Source organism: Amphiura filiformis, chromosome 7 (genome assembly GCF_039555335.1).
Source record: "Amphiura filiformis chromosome 7, Afil_fr2py, whole genome shotgun sequence".
NCBI classification, from domain to species: domain Eukaryota; kingdom Metazoa; phylum Echinodermata; class Ophiuroidea; order Amphilepidida; family Amphiuridae; genus Amphiura; species Amphiura filiformis.
The window spans coordinates 20,134,551-20,157,950 of record NC_092634.1 but is presented as its reverse complement, the minus strand read 5'-3'; positions in this window follow the sequence as shown (position 1 = coordinate 20,157,950).

The window sequence follows — 23,400 nt, the reverse complement described above, 5'->3', positions numbered from 1 at the left end:
CTTTATCCCCAATCCTGATTGCATTGTTTTGAAATGGTTTGAAATTCAATGACATTTTCTCAATAAAATAGAAGTTAATACCATGGCACCAACAGGTTGTTTTGATCTGGTTACCAAGGTGATGGGCCAGAGACCACGCTGGCTGGTCCATCCACACGTGCCGTCACACGTCAGGCCACCAAGCGGACACGCTCTGATATGCCTCAAGGAGCACACCCACCATTGGAATCGATGCCAGTCATACAACTCTTCTGAATTCAGATTGATATGAACTGATGTGAATTTGGCTCAGTGAAACTCAAACTGCATTAAAATGGGAGGATACAGATTGCAGACACTGTTAGGCAAGTCTGCCCATATATAATAACCAGGGTGGGTTGTGTGACATACATGTACCTCCAATCTTCACCAAATTGTTAACTAATCACACAGAATCTATTTTCTTGGGTGAATATGTCCAAAGTACACCTGAAAAGCCCACTTTTGAGGAAATAAGTCCACTTTTAACATTGTCGCTCAAGAAAGTAGAGACTATATCTGAATTTTTCCTACAAATTTGGAACTTTTGGACAGGATCAGGAATGCAGCGGTATAGCCTATTGCACCAAAGTTGTTAAGGGGCAACTAGCCCTGGCTTGAAATAATGAGAAAAATTGGTCAAATATATGATGTGCATCTTTAATTGGGGCCATTTATTACCAACATCCACTATGATAATGGTCTAAAGCAGTAGAGAATCTCAAATGCGGGTGCTATGTTGTTCCACTCTGGTAAGGTAATTTTAAGAGTAGGGCTAGCAGGAATATTTTGCAATTTTACCCCTTTTGGACATTTTGTTCTATAGTATGCCATTAATGCCTGACTGGCAAAACAAAGGAATGTAATAAAAACATATATTTAATAGGCAGGAAATTATTTTTTCTGCCCATATTATTTTATTCCATATAAAATTGACATGCAAATAGGCCTATATCCAGACTGAACAATTGTGATATCAGATGTTCCTCATGCACTAAAGTATGCAAAAAATGATTTTCTTAACAAATTACAAAATTGTATTTTTGTGAGAAATTGATTTGTGTCAATTGGGGTCACTTCCAATGGGAGAAAAACAGAAAAATATTTTTTTAAATTCAAACTGTTCAAATAAAGGTGTAAATTAAACTCTGTTAACCTCAGCACATTTTTGGAATTGTACATATGTGTTTATATAATCATAGTAATATTTGAGAATAAGCAGTTGTTGTGGAAACATTAGGGAATTATAACAATGGCTGACAATAATGAACAACACACGGCATTATATCATTTACATATGGCAAGAAACTTTTTTCTACATTCTAAAAACAATTGTTTTAACTTCTGGTCTATTTTTAACCTGGGGGCACTCAACTTTAATTTTGGTAGAGGTGTGCAGGCAGAGCGCCGAACTTTGCAGGTAAAATGATTTTCAGGCAAATAGGGGCTTGATGAACTAAAATTTCAACTTTTTTGGGGTGGGGTGGGCCTGGGGGTGGGGAGGGGTCTAGTGAATTAATACTGGGCCAAATCCATAGGCTGTGGAGCTAAAACAAATCCAAATTTGGGACCCTTGACCGCTGCACATACTTGTACCCCTCCCATTTATTGTGGCATCAGAAGGAAAGGAAACAATAATTTATGTCTATGACATGATGTAAAGTTTAATTTTATAATCGCTGATAGGCCTATACTTTGTTGTCCATGCCAGGCTTGAGGCTTCAGAGCCAAAGCAAAATTATTTTACATTTTTCATTTTAGGTTCCATCTTGTGACAGAGTCTTGTGATTCCTGTTTCTGCTTCAGTTAAAATCAAAATTATGCAGATGTGAGCTATATCCAACAGGGTTCAGTTTTTTCCGGCAAAAACCTGTATTTTGCCGTTGCAAAAACTGGCAAAAACTCACATATTCACGCAAATATTAAAAAGTAACACAGAAAGCTCATAAACAGTAACACAAAACTTTTAAGGAATCATTCAACATATTTTTTGTAATCACTACAGGGCCAAATCTTGAAAATTGAAAGCTTTCATAGCTTCTAATTATACAATAATCATTTGCTTGCTATATAGGGTCTCATTAGTTTTGTGCATTCTCCATAGCAAGTCTTCAACAAGTTAACACAATTAGTAAATTCTAGACAAAATTTGTAAAGTTTAGCACAAAATTGGTACTGAATCGTAGACAAAATTGATAAATATACAACCATATTATGGGATAATGCTTACAGCCTATTGTGGTCCAATCTTCCTAATCGATATTGGGTCAGGTGTTAATGACAGAAGTCATTTTTCACTGGATTTTATACCATTGTAGGTACAAAACCCACCTTATGTACAAATTGAAACCTGACATGACCAAAACCAGACTGATGAAAAGAAGTCTTTTACAAACTTCTCTGTTAAAATTAATTGATTTTTTGGGGTACGATCACCTGTACACGTTTCGGAAGTCGGACGACTGTGAGAAGAATGAGGCTTTAGTTGTAGGCACCATACATAGTATCATTAACCCTGACGTTATGGTCTGTAAGCTTACTCAACCATAACTGATGATACTGACTTAGCTTGTTACAAAGTCAAGTTGGCTGTTCTGTAGCTTTATGTGCGGTAACTTTGGGCAACAATTCAAGTAGTTTTCTTTCTTTGCTAAGAAGCTGAAGAAAGAACATTAAGGTTTTTTCTTGTTTCCTCTTGTTTCCTGTGTCCTTCATGTTTTACATGTATTTTTGAAAAATTTGATAGATTACTTTGACTTATACTTGGTTGCCAACTTTCAGAAAAACAACATAGCAAGCATTATGATAGTTTGTCTTTGTTAAAGATCTACTCCATCCAGGATCGAGTGCTGAGTGTCGAAGTTGCAAGCACATTATGTTGGCAGTTAAACAGTTTCCGGGGATCAGTTTCTTAGGCTGTGATACAGACTACTGTAAGACATGATGGGAGATTTTTGGCCCAGTTTTCTGTCTGTTGAAATTGCCAGTTGCATGCTATTATTCACCAGTGGCATAGCATGGGTCATCATATTGGGGGAGCACCGACCATGATGGGGTGGAGGGCACGGGGTCTGATTGGCGGGCACAAGCTGTTTTTTGACTATTTTCATATGGGATTTTCTATATTTTGCAATAGATTGGGGGGGCACATGCATCCTGTGTCCCTACGACATTACGCCACTGCTACTCACCAGTACCACCACTTCCTGGCTCTTTTGCTATCCAGACATCCAGGCCCGTAATCAGAATTTATTTGGGGGGGGCTGATTTTGAAAAAGTGGACTTGGGGGCAGATTTTGAAAAAGTGGACTTTTTTTCTTCAAAATTTGGACCTTTATTTTTTCGCTTGTTACGCTTTCATAAATGGGACTTTTGGGACAAAAAGGGATTTTTTTTGGCATTTGGCGATGGGGGGATGTCTGCCCCCTCGCCCCCTGGTTACAGGCCTGCAGATCTGAGACGAATATTCGTCTCAGCTGCAGATAGCCTATCCAGGCAGTCAGAATTAATAGGTAAATTTTCACGGGAAAATTTTCTGGACACGTGACACCCATGGGCGCAGACATATTAGCATTATGGAATGTGACCCCGAGCACAGCGGGTGTTCTTCCAATGTATTTGAATAGGAAGAATTCTTCCTTTGAGGCAAAATAAGTTACTTGTCGCAAGTTAATAATGTTATGGTAAGAGTTTCCGAAGATAAATATTTTTTTCCGTAGATAGATATTTTTGAAATTATGTTTTGATGATATTGTGAAAAAATTTCTATCAAAATTGCGGTCAAAAATACTATTCCAATTCAAAATTACTAAGACTTGAATAGCGAGATCACCGCCGGGGGTCAGAGATCAGGCTCGAGGTTACACTCACATTGATACGCATTGGTCACGTGTCCAGAACATTTTCCCGTGAAAATTTACCTATTAATGTTGACTGCCAGGTCAGGGAGAGGGTGTTCGGTTCAGCTCTTGGGCTAGCGGCTACACACTCCTGGCCCAAGTCTGCATGCGAGCATACAGTAGTAAACACTGGACACAGACTGCATTGAAACTTTGAACAGAAGAGGAAAACAAATATGCAAATTCTATTTTAGCAATTTCTTGAGAGACACGCATCAGCATCTTCAATTTTTACAATAAATATAAACATGTTTTTCCTCTGCACCTGCTTTCATTGACATGATTAAGAATCCTGGGGTGGGTGTGAGGCTGGGGTGCACTCACACAAGTCAGTTCCATAAAGATTCTGCCAAATATTCACCAAAACAAAATGTCCTGAAGGTGCAAACAGAGTTTGTGAGACATGCTTTCAAAGTGACAATACTTTCCTTCCTGTGACCCCACCCCAAAAAGTCAGAAAACTTTTATTTGTTCAGATATAATATGTATACATGTACCAGTTTTACCAACACCTCTAAGTGTTATGTTAGAGTGACCCACTTCCACTGAACCTTCAAAATCAATGCACTTTTGAAAACATTTTTCCAACTGTTTTCAATATCCCAGAAGACTTGCACATTTTATGTGTTATATTTTACACTAATTGGTGTATGAAAAGAAAAAATCTGGGCTAACACTAACTACTTTGATCATGCCCGCCCCTCGAAAGGTTTCTTAACAAATAAAAGAAATATGGTACATACTTTTTGCAAAACTAACCATGTTCATTTTTTCCATGTAGGTATTATTTCCACCCACATAGAGGCATAGATTACAAAGTAAGGGAAGTGTGAATGTTTATATCCTGGGAGACTTTAAAAGTGGCTGCTAAACTACTTGAAAATGAAACCTTAGTTTTGTGAGACAATAAACCATGATCAACAATAAAGTACAAAACACAAGACATTGTACTTTTCTTTACTTGTCCACAGAAAGAACTTGAACGATATTATTTTATAAAGATTTATTTTACAAAATTAAATTTTCATCTGGAAAAAGTACAGACAGAAGTTAAATCTCCCATTATCCCTATAAATCTGAAGAGGTAATTCTTAGTATTCCTTCTTTCCTTCCTTCCTTCCTTCCTTACTTGCTTGCTTGCTTGCTTCATCCCTTCCTCCCTCCCTCCCCATTCCTTCCGTCCTCCCTCCCCAATTCTTCCTTCCTCCATTCTTTCTTCCCTCCCTTCCTCTATCTCCTCCTTCCTTCCTTCCTTTTCTCTTTTTGTTTCTTTTCTTTTTTGTACTCTTTCTTTCTTTTGCATGTTTTATTTCTCTTTTCTTATGTTACTTGCTTGATTTCTTCTTGCATGCTCGCTTGACTTTCTTTAGCGCTTGTTGATGTTAGCTTTCTTTCTTGCATCCTGGCTTACGTATCTTGCATGTTGGCTTTCTTTGTAGTGTTGTTTGCTGGCTTTCTTGCTTGCTTACTTGGTGGCTTGGCTTTTTTTCTTGCTTGTTGGCTTTCCCATGTTTTGGCTTTCTTACTTGCTTTTTTTTTCCTTAGCAGAGTGTAGTTGATATTGGACTCTTTTCATTGCTTACTTTCTTTGAACTTTAATTTATCATTTTACATAATACAAAGCGAGCAATCAATGCTAGTGCAATTTGCACAATTCAAAGCAGAACCAGTTTCGTTCCATTCAGGAACACAAGGTACACGTTATTGTGGGATGTAATTAAATATGAACTAGAAAATGAACAAGAAAGGAAAAACATGGAAAAGATTGATGTTGGACTTAAAATTACAAGACTCTGATTACCTACAATATTTTGACATTGAAGTAAATCGCTAAAAGAGTTTACTGAAAGCAGGTGCATAGGTAATCACTCAAAATTGATTAAGCATTATTACCGTACATTATGAAAAGGAAACTCAACGAATGGGCAAAAACTGCGACACAAAAGAAAGAAAATGATAAAAATGTCTGTTCTTAGTCGTAATCAGTCGTTGATGTGGACTGCCATTTTGATGACTACCTACTATCATTTAAGTAGAATAGAGACGACGTGTAATTCAAAGTGGGGTTATTTTGCGGAATTCAATTATCGATTGTGTTAGGGCTATTTGCCCCAACAAAAGAAACTTTGTATCAATTAAAAGTCATGCATGGTTTATTATTAATATTACGTAGCCTAGAGCGATTGCAAAGCACCAAACCATGTCATGGTTTGACACAACTTTTGGTCATTAATAATGCGGGAAAATGGTGATGCGTGCTTCAAAGAATAATAAGTGACTTCTGCACAAGCAAAATCTTAATAATGCATCAACTGTGGGGAGCCAAAAAAGAAAGATTGTAAATTTTCTTTTCAATTGCCGACCATTATAGAGGAGATGAAAAGTGCTAAAATTACAGAGGGGCTGAGAGGACAACATTTGCTGTTTACAGTACCCAGGTACTAAGTATTAAGAAATATTAAGCTTTTGTAGCAAGTGGGGTGGCCGGGGGCATGGCTGCCCACTTTTTGAGAAATTTGTTATGTTTTTCTTTATATCTTTACAATTTGGGCATATATTTGTATTTTGGCCGTCCCACATTTGCGATTTCGGCCCCACATTGTTTGACCTTGCTATGACCCTGAGTGACCCAGATAATTTGTGTGTGTGTGTGGGGGGGGGGGGGCAGGGCCGTAGCAAGGTTGAAAAATGTGGGGCGGCCATCATAAATGTGAGGCGGCCAAATACAAATATATGCCCAAATTGAAATAAAGATATAAAGAAAAACATAACAAATTTCTCAAAAAGTGGGGCGGCCATGGCATCCCCGGCCGCCCCGCTTGCTACGGCCCTGGGGGTACACACTCAATACAAACCATGCAGGGATGTGCTGCATTTTGGTGTATCAAATTGTAAAACCTCAGACAATTTGGCCACAAATATTGACTTTTGGTATATATGAATGGGTCCTGATTTTGAGCAAAATTGGTACAGCTATGGGTCCAATTTTGTATTTTCAGCAGCAACTCCTCTGCCTTGGGCTGAAACCATTATTAAAACATTTTTACTGCCTAAAACTGCTGACTGGTAAACCTGAGACGAACCTAGCTGTAATAATTCTACCACTGGGAAAGATTATTAAATGTTTTAATTTCATTTTATTTTTCAATTGGCAGGTATTTGTGATACCAAAGGCCTACATGAAGAGCTGACCATATATAAGACTGATGATCTTAGAGAAAGCAACCCTGATGTCCCAGATGTGTCTAGTCAATGTTTACTAGGTGAGACTCATAACATTATGGACAAGTAAAGACCGTGGCATATGGTTATGCATTTCTCTTACAATGTTTACCATTTTTCATCAAAATTTGTTCCCCCCCCCACCTGCCATATTTTCATCAAAATTTGCCCCCCCAAAAAACAACAACAACACTATGGTGCTACATTGTCCACTGCTCTGCCTTGCCCTATGATGTCAGCAGTGGTGTAGAATGAGTCATCCTATTGGTGGGCACCAACCATGCATTGGGGCAGTGGTGTAACTAGGGGGGGGGGCAACTGGGCAGTGGGGCAACATGCTCAAGGCCAAGGGCGCCACCCTTATAGGGGGGCACCAAATTGACAAATTCAGCATCGATTCTGGGCCCCTCCAAGCGATGAAAGTCAAAATATTTGTGCGCTTCGCATGCATTTCAACACAAAATCAATTGAAAGAACATTTTAAGATCGATATTCTAGTAACCAAAATTTATTAGTGGTAGGTCTTATTTGTCCGCGCAATTGTTTCAAGAATTGGGGGGTAGGGGCACCAAGTTTGTTTCTTGCCCCAGGCGCTACCAACCCTAGTTACGCCACTGGATTGGGGCACCAGGCTTGATGGGGGGAGGGCCCGGGAGGGTGCACAAGTCATTTTTCAGCAATTTTCCTGCAGGATTTTCTAAATTTTCAAATGGATTGAGGGCACTATGATGCTACAATACATATCAATATGCCTTTGATTCCCTTCCAGTGTTCGAAATTTTGGTTGTCCGTTCGCCCGGGACAACTAAAACATGCACCGGACAACCGAAAATAATGCTCTAGTTGTCCGGCGGACAACCAAAGATCTACAGCCAAAAGTCACTTTTTCAGCATGTTAGTTTGCTCAAACCTGACACAACTGATGAATTGTTAAATATTTAAGAGTAACTGTTCATAAATTGACTACACTCAATCCACTTTATTGGTCACATCACATATAGTTGTTTCGGATTGTGACAGCTTAGGGACAACCGAAAACTTTGGCGGACAACCAGAAATTACAACCTGGTTGTCCGTGGGACAACCTGTTTTATTTTCTTAATTCGGACACTGTTCCCTTCATTTCTCCATCCTTTGCCATGGGCACAAACACATCAACACACCAATGAATGCAATAGAGGTGAACCAAATCTTTCATAAATCTGCGGCAACACGTAAAGTTGAATGTGTTTATTAATTTCCAATATCAAAACATAAAAGGCCAATGAGGGCATCATACATCACCTGAGCGAGTGAGTGGGTTGCGCTTGTCAGAATATTAGGATGATTAAAAGCACTAATAGTTTGCCTTGACTTGACATTGAAAATGATATAATAATTCAATTCTGTATGCAATACATTATTATTAACATTATTTGAAATTATACTAGTTATTCTGTCTGTGTTATAGTCTGCTTAGTGAGAAAAAAAGAAAGAGGGCAGAAGATAGAGAGAGGGGCTCATGTCACAGGGGAAATACAGTGGCGTGAAGTGACGGGGCCAGATTATTCAGTTCCCCCGAATGGAGTCTGATTAGGAGTGTAATGTGCGGACGTAGCCCGCACTGCGAGCTGCTTGCCGCGAAGCCCCTCACGGATGGGGTCCAGGGCCGCCCGCCTTAGGGTTTTAGCGTTTTAAAAGGCAAAGGAATCCTATTTTGAGGGGGCAAATTTTGATGTTTTTGCGCCATCCCCCGAATGACCTGTGTCCCCTGCCCCCCTTTGCAGTTTGTTTCACTACAAAATTGATCATCAAAAAATGCAAAAGTTGCCTTAGGACACTAACAGCCGATTTTGAGTTTCCCGTCACATAATTTCTGAAAACAAGTGAGGTAACTTTTTCATTATTCATTATTTTTCTGCCTTTCATTATATGACCAACAGGCATGTAAAATGTGTTGTTATTTGCCGCTCACTCACATGAAGATGGCTGTTTAGCCCAAATGAGATTCAAAAGTATACTAAAAAGAGTCTGCAAGGTTGACAGCAAAATGTATGTTTTGATTTTGATTTTTCCACAAAAAATATATAGATATTCATCAATTTTGTTGCAAATATAACCAGTTTTTGTCGGTATTTTTTGGAAAATCACAATAATGAATTCAAGCAGAGGAGGCTTAAAGGCATTCCTACAATGCACTATGATTGGGAAATTTGACCAATATAACCTGATTTTAGAGGCAAAGTCCCCATTGCCACACACACAAAATGGTCATTTTAAAACTGCAGCCAACGAGCTAATAGTTGAGACTTAGGACTGATATTTGATTTTCTTACAGGAAACATTCATATTGTCCCACTGCATTAATTTTATTCCCAAGTCTCGATGTTTTCAATGTTAAATAATAGGATGAAAACATCAGATATTTGCACACAATCCCAATGCAAAGTATGGTCAACATGCCACATGTGTACAAAAACCAGACATACCAAGGTCAGAAACCCCATTGGGCCATGGGAATGTCTTTAAACATCCTCTGGAATTCAAGTGAGGGTCAGAAAATGAAGTGAGGGCGGGTGACGGGAAACTCAAAATCGACTTTCCTTGGCCTTAACTAGATTTGCAACTTTGACACATTTTTGGTAACTTTGTGTAACTTTGAGAATTTAGTAAAAGTTTGCACATTTTTGTGGAGAATCTGAAATGTACATCTTGGTGCAGCTTTTGTGCAATTTTGATTATCCCATAAAGTGGACATATCGAGGGTATGCAATACGACATCACTCATAACAGAGTCATCCTCATTTAAATAAAATTCTGTCCTCCATAAGGTACCACGGGAAAATTTGCATGATAATACAATAAAACGTGTGATAGGTATGAATAGTTGTGGAATCTGTTAGTCTTGGTTAAACAACTTCAAGCTCTTGGTTCACCTTGTCTGTAATATTTTATTCAATATTCAAAGTATAATTGTGTGACCCTTAAGGGTATCCGTGGGGAGAACACTAAGTGATACTGCCAGGTCGGGACCAGGTGCATGTTTGTTCATGGTCTACAGGTGTAACTAGGTTGTTGTATATTCTATAATTTTCCTGGTGTGTTAACTGTGATTACATCTAGACACCAGTTTATTTTTTATTTGAATGGGACCCTAATTTAATGAGAAAAACGCCGAAAAAGAGAGGCCCGGCAAAAGCCGATTTGCAGACAATTTTGTAGCTACAGACAGCTCGTATTCCATATAACAACTACGGAAACCAATCAGTGCCAGAAGTGTTGATTTATATTTCATCCACTTAGGTTTGGCTTAACGCACTAAAAGGTAAAACTTTAAGGCTGATCATTTTAATTATAAATGTAGTGTGTGTGTAAAAGTATATTTCTCAAAATGGAGGAGAGCGCCTATGACTATTGTCCGTTCTGTCTACATGGTCTATGATAATTGTTTTCTTACCAAAATATATTCACTTAACACAGACCACGGTTGCCAAACAAATGAGGGCAAACCGCGGGTCAAATCATTGAAAAGTCGCCCAATATTTTTTTTATCAACCGTTGGTTTCTATGAGATAAAAAACTACCAGAAGTAGCGTAAGCCAATGTTGAGAAGTCATGCAATATTTTTCTTAACCATCAATTGGTGTCTATAGGACAGGAAATTGTCGCGAGGAAAATCTTCAAAACTCATCCTATTGACCTAGGCCTATTACATCGCTGGGTTTGGCAACCCTGCAATATATACAGTTATATAACATCGCACCGCATTGTGAGGTGAACGAACTGAATGTTGACATTGTATTCAGGATTTAAAACAAGAACTGTCTTTAAACAGACAATGCGGTTGGTATAAAACATAGCGTGTGATATCATGATATCAACTTCAACATCTAAAAACAAAAGTAAAGAAATAATTTAGGGCGGAATAAATAAACAGCGTACAGCAGGTGCTATCGTGTCAATAATGATAAGAGGAACATGAAAAAAAACCAGCAGAGAGCATGCACCCCAGTAAAGAGTTAAATAAAGCAAGGAAAAATCATAATGTGCAGAAGGCCTACTTTTCGGATGATATTCACAGAAACAAAAATAAAGAACTAAAGATCTAAAAATAAAAGTAAAGAAAATGAGGGCGAAATAAATAAACAGCGTACAGCATGTGCTGACTTGTCAATAACGATAAGAGGTGCATGTACCTCAATAAAGAGTTTAAATAAAACAAGGAAAATCATAATGTGTATAGGCCTACTTTTCGGATGATATTCACTGAAACAGAAAAAAAGAAATAAGTTTAAAGAATTATATATTTTAAGATTAGATAATGAACAATCATACATAAAAATGTGACATGTGTCTGATGATATTTATACACTTCGAGCAAAAACTAAAGAACTACTTAACACGCGACATAAATAGCCATATTTTATGAACGAACTGAATGTTGACATTGCGGACCAGGATTTGAAACAAGAACTGTTTTCAAAAAGAAAACACGGTTGGTATAAAAACATAGCGTGTGCCATCATGATATAAACTTCAAAATCTAAAAACACAAGTAAAGAAATAATTTAGGGCGAAATAAATAAACAGCATACAGCAGGTGCTATCTTGTCAATAATGATAAGAGGAACATGAAAAAACCAGCAGAGAGCATGCACCCCAGTAAAGAGTTAAATAAAGCAAGGCAAAATCATAATGTGCAGGAGGCCTACTTTTCGGATGATATTCACAGAAACAAAAATAAAGAACTACGTTAGTACGTTTAAAAAATTATATAATTTGAAATTAAATACATACATAAAAATGTGACATGTGTCTGATGATAATTATACAAATTAAAAAAATACTTAACACGCAACATAAATAAACAGCCATCTATCAAGAATGACAAGAGGAACATGAAAAAAAACACCTAATATATGAGAGCATGCACCCCAATAAAGAATTGCTTTAAAATAAAACAATGAAAAATCATGACATGTGAAATGTATGTTGATACACTTATACATAATACTCAAGGGTGAAATAAAAAACACCTTATCTACCGATATTTCCACAGTTAAACATACTCAGTGATCACTTGTACTAAAACAAAAATAAAGAAATACTTCACAAATGATAAGAGGAACACATAAAAAATAAATAAGCGAACATGTCCCAAAAAAGAATTAGTAAAAGATAAAATAATGATAAAACGTACAAGAAGGGACAAAATATTTGTCGCAAAAACTTATTAAATGCTCATTTGCTCTAAGATATTTAATGTTTGCAATTTACTCCTAGTTTATCATTTATTTATTATTTATCTAGGCTTATATATCTTTTATTTATTTATCTATTAATTTATCTATTTATCAATTTATTTCAATATCATTATTACATGTATTAAGTGCCTATTTATAATGATATTTAAATCTATCAACATTATGCTTACGTCATCCAGGAGTTATTATCCCACTTGAAATCGCCATATAAACACAAATTAATAAAGAAATACACAATGGGTGAAATAAAAAGCATGATCTATCTTTTCAAGAATGAAAAGAGGATATAAAAATATAACAGAGCATGTCCTATAAACATAAAGAATTATTTTAAATCGTACAAATGTGAAACATGTAATATGACATATACTTAAGGGATCTGGAATGAGCGTTTTGAGCGTTTCGACAGTATTTTGTGTGGGAAATGAGAGCACATCAGACATATCGAATTGCATTCTGAATACGAAGAATGTCTTTCTCATATCAAATAATTTTCATTTTTTGAAATTCACGATATAATGCAAATTTTATGACAAATTATTAAAATTTGATATTTTTCACATTTTTGATATATAACAGTCCTCGAAGTAAATTTTATAAATCTAATGACATATTCTTAAAGTGTATGTAGCTGGGAGGAAAAGCCGACGATCAATTGAAAATTTTGACCTTTCATATTGAAGATATGGATTTTATTTCCCAAAAAGACCTATTTTTTGTTGTTTTTGTTTTGGGGAAAAATCCATATCTTCAATACGAAAGGTCAAAATTTTCAATTGATCGTCGGCCTTTCCTCCCAGCTACATATACTTAAAGAATGTATCATTAAATTTATAAAATTTACTTCGAGGACTGTTATATATCAAAAATATCAATTTTTAATGATTTGTCATAAAATGTGTATTACATTGCGAATTTCAAAAAATCAAAATTATTTGATATCAGGACATTCTTAGTATTCAGAATGCAATTCGATATGTCTGATGTGCTCTAATGTCCCACAATAAATACTGTCCAAACGTTCATACCCCAGCCCTTAACATAAAACAAAATAAAACGGTCATGATAATATAACATTAAGGGCGAACACCACTAATGAAGCGTCTTGGTTGAAATGCACGTGAAAATTAATGTCTTTCTTTGCTCAATTTGAGGCCTTTTTGGCTTTCATAGTTGCCTGATGTACTGCCGTTACATTTTATTAAGAAACAAGGTAGTATAGTTTCTCTCCATTGATTTTGCAATGGCGTCTCCAGGAGGGGGGCTTAATGGCTAAAATCGCCAAAAACCGCCTGATTTTACATATCCCTCTAGCGTTGGTTGTCAGTACATTGCCGTCACTCCTCATCAAGTGTTGACAAAGACAACAGTGGTTGTTGAAACGTACACAGTAAGTGCATTTTCTTGGATCAGATACTACTTAACTCTGGTTTACTAGTTTACTCTACCGATCCTGATGAATTTGTTCAATCAATAACGATAGCTGGGGACCAATCACAAGCCAGATTCATTTAAAGATGCATTACATCATGACCAATTTTAGTTAGGCCAGAAATTGGCCTAACTCTCCATAGAATCCCGTGTTAAAAATGTTATCCGCAATCCAAAGTCAGTAGTCCACTTGGGAAGCTAACAAACAGAGGGAGTACGGTGACTGAAAAGATTAGATGTGAAAATCTATCAATTGTGCACAAATAATAATCAGAGTTTTAAGCTTAAATGCAATAGCCAGAAGCACAATTGGCAAGTGGAGTACGGATAATATACACCCTGGAAGGAAAAAAACCCAGTATTTGAAACGAGGAAATGTGCAATATGACTTAATGTAATACATTAGAAAAGGCTTAAAAGGCAACTATTAGGCCCTGATTCATATTTAATCCTCATTTAGGCCTGTAAATTAGATTGTCTGTGTAAATTTAGCAGGATCCGACTTTTTATGACGACTTTCAAAATGTGTTACATTTCAGAAACACCAAGCTGTTTGTGAGGTGGCGTTAGCTGTATGGGTTATAGGTTGAACTTTTTACAATATTTCTGGAAAAAAAATCCTGAAATCCATATATATTAATTTTTACAATGGATGTCGTCATCTGACCTTCTGCTTGCAGAAAGGGAAGTTTTGAAGAACTGAGTTGTTTTCCGGCCCCTGTCTGTACAGAAAGTCAGTGGGGTTATTTACTGGTGTGCACCCTAAAAGGCCCTTGTCATAACCAATGGTGGCGGCATGATTTTTCCCGTGCATGAGGGTTTAGGCCAAATTAAATTATATGTCTAAACTTGAGGTTGCATGTGTAAAACATGGTCTTTTTTTAACGCATGTTTGGGGTATTGAAATGATATTTTTTTGGCTTGCACAATCATGGTAAAGATCCATGTCATAGATAAGAGATTATAGGACATACAATACTTGGTAGGCCTAATGATAATGCGTAAACTTTGTACCTGTTAGGGAACTGAAATCAGACTGAAAACACAAACGTCATGGGAGGCTCTGTCTCACCAGTTGCATTTACAAGGCCCTTGTTATAACCAGTGGTGGCGGATGATTTTTTTCTGGGGGAAGGGTCACACAAGGTTCTGAACAGAAACGTCACATACGGACCAACCCACACTACCGAGAACCGCGAATGCCGAGAACCGCGAAAGCCGAGAACCGCTCTAGTTAATTTATTATTTTCTGTCCTGTGCAGACAGTCCCATTTTAAGGTGAGTGTCCGACATGCTTACAGTGTAAAACTACTAATTGAAATAGTTGCAATTGGCACGTACCACTGATAAAATACCCTCAACAACTTTTGTTCTTTTTTATCCTGATTCGGTAGAGAGATAGTCCGGAACTCCATAAAATGGTACAGAGTCTTTAAAGAAAGGGTAATTTGGCAGTAAAGTTGCAATCAAAAGTTTTTAAAGGTGTAAATAACATGATCAGTGACTTTCATTTGCGGCTAGAATGAGATCTGTGGTCCATTTGTTGGGTCGTTGGCACCTGTGTTCAGCAGCCATATCTCCTTGCATCAGAAGCCATGCGTGAGGTGTTATTGGACTCTGAGTGACTCTGATCCTGGTACTAACCAAGCTTAACCATCTCAAGCCTCTATTAAAAGTTTGTCCATTTCTAAAAATAATGAAATATTACAGTTTGATCAGCTCGTAAACGGCGGGCCTTATAACATTACGGAATAATATCAATATATTTTATTTGGAGAATTGTCTTGTGAGATCTTGGTAGAAATATTACAAATTATCATAATTGAGGCCTGTACTGTGTCTACTTTCTTTAACACACAAAATATAGACCAGACAGGTCAACTTTATCATTCTGAACGTGGGTCTACTTTTCGGCGTAGTGATAAAAGCCTAATAATTCCCGCCGATTATAAGCTGATCAAAGTATAATATAATAGTTGTGCCACAAAAAAGTATACTGTTTACCTTATCTGATTATACTGCAAGTTTCTGCTATCTACTGAAGATAGCAGCACAAACATTTGTACAAGGATGTGCCACTGAAATAGGTCTCCATTTCAGCTTGCTTGTGTAAGGTTGGCACCTACCCCTTTTGTGTCAACATTGGTATATAGATGAGTCCCTCTTTTCAAAATTGGTTTGAAATTAGCCACATTTTGTGAATCTTGAGCATACAGCAATGTTGAGAAAACTTGTTTAAATTTGGCCTAAAATCCGGGCATTGGGTATAAAAATTATCCCATTTTGTGTGTGAAAATTTATATAAATATGCATCCAGACTCATAAGGCACCACCCTACCCAAACCAAATTTGAGTAACACCATAGATGAAAAATGCCCAAACAATGTGTGGTATCAATAACAGACTGTCTGAGTGAGACTATTTTTGCATTACAAACTATATAAACAATAAATATTCTTTCAAATTTAATAATTTAGAGGAAGAAAATAAGAAAGAATAATAATATTCGATTTCAAATTCTTAACAGTAACAGCTTTGCAAACAAAAAACGCTGATACAACAGTTCCAAAATTCATACATTAAAAATACAGTGATTATGCACATTCAATATGACCATTTTACATTCAAAAGAACCATTCACAGTACAAATGGTATAAATTGAATGAAAGTAGGAAGTGATACAGTTTCTCCTTACATTTCCCAAAGCACCAAGTTTACATTAGAAATAAAATAGTTTGAAGTTGATTATCACAGGTGTTTAGGATCCACAATTATGCTCATCTATCAGGCCACAGTTCTTTAACCCCAATACATTTGTACATTCATTGAATGACCTTAGAAAATTTGGGTACAAAACCTCATACTCTTCAACTTGAGGTCAAATTTTGCACTACCAGTGTTTAATTGAGGTTATTGAACTCTGCCATTGGGATGAGGCCATTGTGGTTCATAGTGTATACAGTTGCTAGACCAGGTGAGAAGACTTACACTTTCCTTACAAATAGTATTAACCATTACAATGTTTTATTCCACATTTTTCCATTATTCATTCTTGCACCTAAAAACATAATAAAACACCTTTCAATAGCATAATGGCACCCCTTTTAACTTGTTATAGTTTTGTATGTTGTTATTAAAAGGGGTTTACACCTAACACAATGCCGGGTGTTTAACTTTTGTGAAGTTTTAAACTGTTTTACCGGAGGCAGAGATTGTAACATTCACACTTATTATTTGGTCATGAGAACTTTGCATCATTGACAAAATGAAATGTTGCACTTTTTTGTTCCCTTTTCCCCCCTTTTTTGTTTGCAAATGTCTAAGTTGCTGTTTAAATATTGCAAATAAGATTGAAACTTTCCAGCTCTCGTTTGGACTGTTATCCGATACCTGGAGCATGATATAAAATGTCTGAGAGTTACAATCGGAGAGTTTTGGCCATTAAAAAGATTTCTGAAACATGTAGGAAGTTTTGTTGACCAAATAAAAACAGTCATGGGTGTCATCCATGGGAGACTGCAGATTGGAGGACTCCCCTACAGTAAAATGAGCCACCTTTATTCTTTTCAGCAGTGCAAAGTTTGGCAATTCAGTCCAAATGAACTAATACCACTGCAATTGCAAATCTGCACTGGAAATGTTTGCAAAATAGCTCCCATATGCAACCTAAATCTGAGACCTACCAGTGTTAGAAACTTGGGCCAAAACCCTATAATAAAGAGGAGTTTGGATTTCTGGACTCATTTGTCCAGTCTTGATTGTTGGAAATCCCGGATATTTAATGTGTCCAAAGGTGAAAAAATCCAGAAAAATATAATAGTTCCAGAAAGCAGTGGTATATTAACTAGGGTTGGTAGAGCCCGGGGCAAGAAACAAAATTGGCGCCCCTACCCCCCCTGAGAATATCTTAGTCGCGGGGGTGTGGATTACGCCACTGCCAAAAAGCCTCAATTTGAGAGCTTATTTTGGACATTTCTGTGATTTTGTTGTCCATTTAATTGCATTTCCCAGTTTTTTCAAGTAACATTGCATGGCAACAGGAATTCCACTCGCTTTCAGAAAGCAAACTAAGAAATCCAGACATTTCTTTTATTGCAAAGTTACTCCTCTTCTATAGGGGGTGTGCACTTATTTTCTGAAATAGCCCATTACAGCAAACTGATTTGCAACAGTAACACCTGTATGCTTCATTATGACCCCAATTAAGTGTTTTCTAATTATCAGTCTAAATAGTTTCTATCAAGTACACCATATAGGTAGAAAGAAAAAGTGCAAAATATAATCAATCATTTACTTGTACATGAAGTGTAATTGTATAGATTATTTGACAATGAAGGTGCAGCCCTGTTTACCAGCTCAGTGTAGAAATCGGGTATAGGGAAAAATTATTACAATACTGCCCAAATTCAGGAAGTCTTATACTTTCATTATTCATAACAGTATGTCAGTTCCAGTGGCGTAGTCAGGGGGAAGGGTCCCCCCAATTTCATTTCCTTAGGAAAATAAATCATAGTGCTGGATCAGTGTCACTATTCGCTGTGATAGTGTGCAAAATTGATCCTTGCCAGGTCATCTAGTTCACGCTATCTGTGTTCAGAACCATAATCAAAATGATCACTACACAAAGTCAATAGGTTGCTAACAAGTGTGCAAACAAAGCACAGACCACTTCAACAGCAAATAGGATATCCCTGGTTAGATACAAGATTGTTTTTGAAGTGAGTGAATCAAACAATTCACAACTTCATTTGGAAATATCGTGGTGCATAGTAGATACGCCACTATGTGCTACACTTTTTCTGTTTTTTGTACCATTTTCTTATGATATGAAAAATTTAATTACTTATTTTTCAGCTTTGAGACTTGGCATAATTGAAGAGAACGATATTTAAAATCTAAAACAAAAATTGCAAAAGTCACCAAAAATCACGATATGTCACTATGTGATAGGCTAAACCCAACGATATGAACAAAAATGTTCAATATTATACAAATATTGACTGCTATGAGGGGCATGGTTAAAATTATAGGCCCAAGGTGATCTCAAAACCATGACTATGCCCGAGGCGTGCCGAGGGGCATAGTCATGGTTTTGAGATCACCAAGGGCCTATAATTTTAACCAAACCCCAAATAAAAAGCAGTCAATATTTGTTTTATATACCAAATCTTAAGATTCTTGTCATCTGTTTGGTTAAGCATCGATTTTGGGAAGAGAAATTAATAGTTTCAAAGCGAACGGCACACAGATTACAATCTGCGATTTATGCGTCATTATAGCGCCTGAAAACATTAACGCGTGCCAAATATCATTTTACGCTGGGAAAAGCACGCAGTTTGATCGTGACGCACGTGACCGGTCCATAGTTCATTTCCATGGACCGGTCCATAGTTCATTTGAGGTATATAAATATATATATAAAAAGAAAATTTGACTAAGATGTTGCATTGCAATACACTGGACTCAGCCTTATTCTTTAACTGCATAAAATAATCTGCACTTCAGGGGTTCTCCCACATCTCAAAAACTTATCTAAATCTCTCAAAAATCATGAGGTTTCTGTATTATTTAGTCTGATCTGGAATTTGATAAAAACATGAATAGAAATCTTACAGTTGCAAATATGTCAGTGCGTGGGAAAATATTAACAGTGTACATGTTTCTTTTGCATTTCATATTTTTGTATCCGATTAGTTTTACGGATCACCATGACAATAGAATGCAAATTATGCTTTATCCATTCCCTCAAGTTAGTGTTCAGTTTGGGCTTATCAAACAGGCTATTCTAGCTGAAATCCATACACCCCCTGAACACATGACCTTAATCGTCCACACAGGGAGTGTGAATTTCAGATGGGGCTACGTCCATTTGAAATTTATACTCCCTGTGTGGAAGATTAAGGTCATGTGTTCAGGGGGTGTATGGATTTCAACTGGAATAGCCCATTCCTCTAGTTAGTGTTAATTTTTGATGGATTTATTTTGAGATCAGAAATTTGTTAACTATAATTTTTTTTCATATCGAACTATAGAGACTTGTGAAACCTGTGTGGCAGTGATTTTTATCAATAGCAAATTTCAAAACAAGTTTCCGATGTAAACATCTTGGGCAAAGCGAGACTTCATAAATATTTTGTGAGTTAAAGGTGCACTTTTAGTTTCAAAGTGACACTTCATATATATTTGAGTTTAGGGCAGTTTAGTTTTATAATCTGTAATTCCATTCACTGTCTCGTATTTTTTACCACCACATCCCCCAGCAAAACATTGCAGTGGCATAGCCAAGGAGGGGAGAGGGACAAAAGTGGCAGCCTCATTGGCGGCGCCAGGGACATGGGGGCCCAGTTATAGAACTCTTGCCCCTAGTTATCCCTAGTAAAAACCCAAAAATTTCCACTTTTTGCTGCAATTTTGTGCAAAATTTGTTGACTTTGCCCCTCCCCGGATGTACCCAGAAAAAATACCGGACAACATATGTGCCCCAAGCTCCCCTGTTTGAAAACTGCAACACAAAGAAAGTGCTTCTACCATGTCTACATTATTCATAGGTAGGGAAATCATACAACATAATACAAAAGGACAAGAGGAAAACACTGGAAAGTGTTGAAAAGTATGGTGACAAATCTCAGCATGCCCCTTTAATCCATTCAGTTACCACTGGATAAGCTGAATTCATAGGGTCCAGAAAACAATGCCTTAATCCTGAAACACCTGTGATCTGGTTAAGCTTAAACAATGAAATTAATTTGCATGCCTACTAATCTTCATGAAGTGTTTAATCTGTGGATCTAAAGTGACAGAAAATATGAAAAACAAAACTGTAGTTAGTCCTTTAATATCTGGGCAAAGTATTTGTGATACAAAGACAAAATGAAATTTTATAAAAAAACCTGTTTTTTATAGTTTAATTGAATAAAATATGGAAGTATCTGCAGAGGTAGCACCAGTGATCAGCTGATATGGAGGCATGAAAAAGTTTCCTGTCCCACACTGGGGTCCCACATCCCTTCATCCATCAAGCTATATACACCATTAAAACATCCAAAATATTGAACAAATATAATAAGGACAAAAATTCACAATTTTCATGATAGGGTGTTATGCTCCACCCTCGGCCTCAAACATGTCAAATGGAATTTCACAATGGACTATTCCATCCATGCACCCGTCCCGGGGCACCCGTATGGAAGACATTACCTTAATCTTCCACACAGGGGGTGTAGATTTCAAATGGAATCACCCATTCAGGAAACCCCACTTGAAATTCACATCACCCTCTGTGTGGAAGATATATATAGGGTGTTTGGATCACAGGTACGGTATGGATTTCAACTGGAATAACCCCATTCAAGTGTTTTGCCCAATTAATTGCATGTTTCTGGTTTTGCCTGCCCCACATGCATCATCAAGCTGACCAGTACATAATACATGCAATACTTCGATGCATGCATGTGTAGCAACATGTCAACAAATTTCATGTATTTGATGACAAATCTGAGCCCAATTGCCATGGTAACAAAAATCCCAATTAAGTACCAATTAATATTTGATAATATTGGTATACCCTTAATGATCTATCAGCACTTAAATGTGATAAATGGATCAGAATTTGGGGGATTAACATGATTAGTTGGATTAAGGGATCAACCCAATGGGTTCATAATTTCTGGGTCACACTCGAGTCACATTGTTAAACTTGAATTTGGAAATTTAATTACTTACGTTTTTCAATTTAGAGAAATGAAATGTACACGATTTAGAATGAGAGAGGGGGAAAGAGATGGAGATGGGAAGACAGACATAGAGCAAAAGAGGAAGAGAGGGAGAGATTGATAAAGTTCATTAAACATGTTAAAGCACTTGTTCGGTTTGTAGCATGCGCATATATTGGGGGGGCTTTGGGGTGCGAGCTCTCTGGGGTAAAAGCAGGGGGCGGCCAAAACAAAGGGGGCGGCGGAAGAAGAACGGGCAGGCAAAAAGAATTAGCAAAATTTGAAAAAGTATGAAAAAATTGTACTATACATCAAAATGTGTTGCTTTTAGGGCGCTAGCACTTATAATCCCTTTTTTTTTTTTTTTGCTCTTCACTTTTTAAAACCACCGGAAAAAAAAATTGGGTCAACCATTTCGGGCTGTTGAGGAAGGGGCGGAAAACCTGGACAGGCCCTCTCTGACAAAACCTGGGCACGAGGAACTGGTATGGAACCAGTTCCAGTTCATTATTCATTTTGTTAAGTTGTATATTTATATTCTTTGTCTTTTTCCTGAATGATGTTTACTATGTTTTCAATTCAAGTTATTCTTTTACTCTTTCTTTATCTTCTTCATTTTAACAGGATCTGCAAGGAAACTGATTATGAAAAAGAAAACCAGTTCCAACTGTATACCTCTTGAAGCTTACTTGCTACCGGCCACCAGAGCCCTTGCACCAACCAGCCTTCTGATTGATATGCTAGATAGAGTATATTCGGACAATACAGATAGAGAGCCATATTAAAAAGCTTTCATGCCTATCGTCACTATTCCATCAAGCCAGCCAGTTTGGATGTGTCCAGAGAAAATGTGACACAATCTGGTCCATGGGGGCCAAAGGAGGCATCTTTGAAAATTGAGTTACTGTAATTATTACATTACACATACAATAGGCTATCATATACTGAAAACACCAAAGGTCTAGCATACATATAGTTCTAAAGTTATGAAGTTTTTTGATGTCTATTTCCTCAAGTTATGTATTTTATTGTTTTTTACTCCATATTTTTACCTTTATCTCAGTTTCAATTTCAATTTTGCTGCCTTTGGCCCCCATGGACCAGATTGTGTCAAAAATTATTCATACTTTCTGTAATGTTTTGTACATTGTGCTATCTACTGAAGATAGCACTACAATTAGCTAAACTTTGATTAGTACCACCATGGTAGACCTCATTACATTGATTGATTTAATGTTCCTTAAAATGAGTAGACTTGCTACAAGTCTTCATTTTTTTTTTATAGTACAGTACTATAAATTGATCCATTTTTCTATCACTTTATCTCTATGTGAGTACATGTGGCCTAGCGAAGTTTAAAAAGCCAAAACAATATGGAAAGACAAAAGAACTTGCAATCAGGCCCGTACGCAGGGGGGGTGCGGGGGTGCGACGCCCCTCCCCCCCAAATTTGAAAAAGTATACAAAAAGTCTCAAAATTTCAAAAAAATCAGGCGTTTTACGCTTTTTTTGGACAAAAAAGTCACAATTTTGTACACATTTCACAAAATCGCCAATCTTGGAAAAAGGTCCACTTTTTCAAACTCAGCACCCCCCCCAAATGAAATCCTGCGTACAGGCCTGCTTGCAATAGTTCAGTCATTTGTAGACCATGGTGGAACCAGGGATGGTGGAAGTAAGCAATTTTAAGGGTAGACGTGGCATTGTTGGTCGAAGCAGCTAAAATATCGATTTTCATTATCTAAATTTCGTGATCCTAGCATCCTCTTTTTATGACATTGTTCAGTAGATATCCATGAAAAAAGCTTATTCCCAAAATTTCAGTTGATTCTGATTTTGCGTTTGCGAGTTATGCATGATTATGTGTATTACACT